Source organism: Penaeus vannamei, chromosome 5 (assembly GCF_042767895.1).
Source record: "Penaeus vannamei isolate JL-2024 chromosome 5, ASM4276789v1, whole genome shotgun sequence".
Classification (NCBI taxonomy): domain Eukaryota; kingdom Metazoa; phylum Arthropoda; class Malacostraca; order Decapoda; family Penaeidae; genus Penaeus; species Penaeus vannamei.
Window position 1 is genome coordinate 41101726 of NC_091553.1, and position 2500 is coordinate 41104225.

Genomic DNA, 2500 nt, shown 5'->3' on the forward strand with positions numbered 1-2500 from the left:
TTCTCTCTTTCACTCCCTTTCTCTCTTTCATTCCCTTTCTCTCTTTCACTCCCTTTCTCTCTTTCATTCCCTTTCTCTCTTTCACTCCCTTTCTCTCTTTCACTCCCCTTCTCTCTTTCACTCCCCTTCTCTCTTTCACTCCCTTTCTCTCTTTCACTCCCTTTCTCTCTTTCACTCCCTTTCTCTCTTTCACTCCCTTTCTCTCTTTCACTCCCTTTCTCTCTTTCACTCCCTTTCTCTCTTTCACTCCCTTTCTCTCTTTCACTCCCTTTCTCTCTTTCACTCCCTTTCTCTCTTTCACTCCCTCTCTTTCTCTCTCTCTCTGCTCTACCCTTTCTCTTTCCCTCTCCCTCTTCCTCACACACAAGACCTCCTTCCCATCCCCGTTTTAAGGCCCGTAATCAAGCAATAACGTGTTATCGATCCCGCCGCCAGAAGATAAGATGTCCGGAGCGCAGGTGAGGCCCATCCATCACGCCCTTCCGTTCGCTGAGCACCGCTGGAGTTCCGATCCGCGATGGAGCCCCGGTGTCAGATGAAGTTGGGGTCCTTTGCCGTATGAAGTTTGTTATTATCATTATTATTTTCTTTTTTCTTTTTTTACGGGCGATGTAGAGGATGGCATCCTTGTCTGGCACGCGATTCCTTTGATTTTTTTACCTATATTCCTATAAACTTCTATTCCCTTACCCTTTTGTGCTTAATTCTAAGGAGGGGATTGGTTGATTAAATACTATAGGACGTACGGTACCAAAACTTTCACTCAACAAACCAATTCACTAATAATAACCTTCCCTCAAAATGCCTAAGAGCCACTCCACATCTCGCACTGCCCATAAAAAACGCCGACGCACAGTGGGACTGTTCTTTTCATTAAGCTAATTGCTGTCATTAATCTCATTCCGTCAACTATAAAGTCCACACCCAAGGAAAACTTCCCCTTTTTATCCAAACTATCCATCACCCTTGCTTATGGCATCCGCTTTCCCTTTCACTTTAATTCCCCCTGTCTGTCCACAGCTAAAAATATTCCAAATGCGAACGTGCAGTATGTTCGTCTCTCACTCAAAGCCGTACGTAGCTTTCTGGCATTCCTTTGAGGACAGATACTTGCGAGGGTTAGTGCAGACACGGACAAAAAGTCGCGTCGTGAATGAAGCCTCCACATTCTCCTGTTCTGAACAACGAGGGTCGCATCATTTAGGTGTTCCGGACGGAATTCGGAAAACAATTTGACCGCGAACGGACTTCTCTATTCATGTGTGTAATGGTCAACTACCTCTTTTCCCCAAGGTGGTTAAGTACTTAGAGAGAGAGAGAGAGAGAGAGAGAGAGAGAGAGAGAGAGAGAGAGAGAGAGAGAGAGAGAGAGAGAGAGAGAGAGAGAGAGAGAGAGAGAGAGAGAGAGAGAGAGAGAGAGAGAGAGAGAGAGAGAGAGAGAGAGAGAGAGAGAGAAGACTTAGAGAGAGACAGAGAGAGACAGAGAGAGAGAGAGAGAGTGAGTAATCGAGTGAGTAATCGAGTGAGTAAGCGAGTGAGTCAGTGAGTGTGTGAGAGAGAGAGTGAGTGAGTGAGAGAGAGAGAGAGAGAGAGAGAGAGAGAGAGAGAGAGAGAGAGAGAGAGAGAGAGAGAGAGAGAGAGAGAGAGAGAGAGAGAGAGAGTGAGTGAGTGAGTGAGGAATCGAGTGAGTAATCGAGTGAGTAATCGAGTGAGTAATCGAGTGAGTGAGTGAGTGAGTGAGTGAGTGAGTGAGTGAGAGAGAGAGAGAGAGAGAGAGAGAGAGAGAGAGAGAGAGAGAGAGAGAGAGAGAGAGAGAGAGAGAGAGAGAGAGTGAGTTAGTTAGTGAATGAGTGAGTGAGTCAGTGGGTGAGTGATTGAGTGAGTGAGTGAGTGAGAGAGTGAGTGAGTGAGTGAGTGAGTGAGTGTGTGTGTGTGTGTGTGTGTGACACAAAGAGAGGGAGCGAGGGAAAGAGGGAGGAATAGAGAGTATAAGAGAGAGAGAGAGAGGGAGGGGAGAGAGAGAGAGACAGATAGACAGAGAGATAGATAGATAGAGAGAGAGAGAGAGAGAGAGAGAGAGAGAGAGAGAGAGAGACAGACAGACAGACAGACAGACAGACAGAGAGGACACATATGTGTATGCACAAGAAAATGATATATTTAGTTGACTACATAGTAAACTCATCTTACTGAGTTCTGGGAGCAGCTACCCCTAACAAAGGCAATTTTTGTCGGCAGTTTTCCAAAGCGAAGGTAAAATGAATATGCATCAGCACAAGATACAGATAGCAGTTTCAGACACACGCACCGGCTCACCCAGACATCACGGAATAACGCATCTCCAATTTCATTTATTCATTAATCAGTCTAATGGTCTGTTTTCTTCCGTTTTTTTAATCTTTTGCGGTATCGTTTTCTTCCTTTTCTTCGATTTTCTTTTCCTCTTCTTTACTTGTCTCTTCTCTTCCCTACGTTTCTCTTCTTTTCTCTCCCTTCTTCTC

The 2500-nt window shown here is 45.3% G+C and overlaps 1 protein-coding gene across 5 annotated transcripts in view; it reads right to left on the bottom strand.

The window, feature by feature from the left end:
• LOC138861866 (uncharacterized) overlaps positions 1–2500 on the bottom strand; it is a 473897-nt gene that overhangs the window by 377230 nt on the left and 94167 nt on the right. The gene's annotated exons all lie outside the window — the stretch shown is intronic.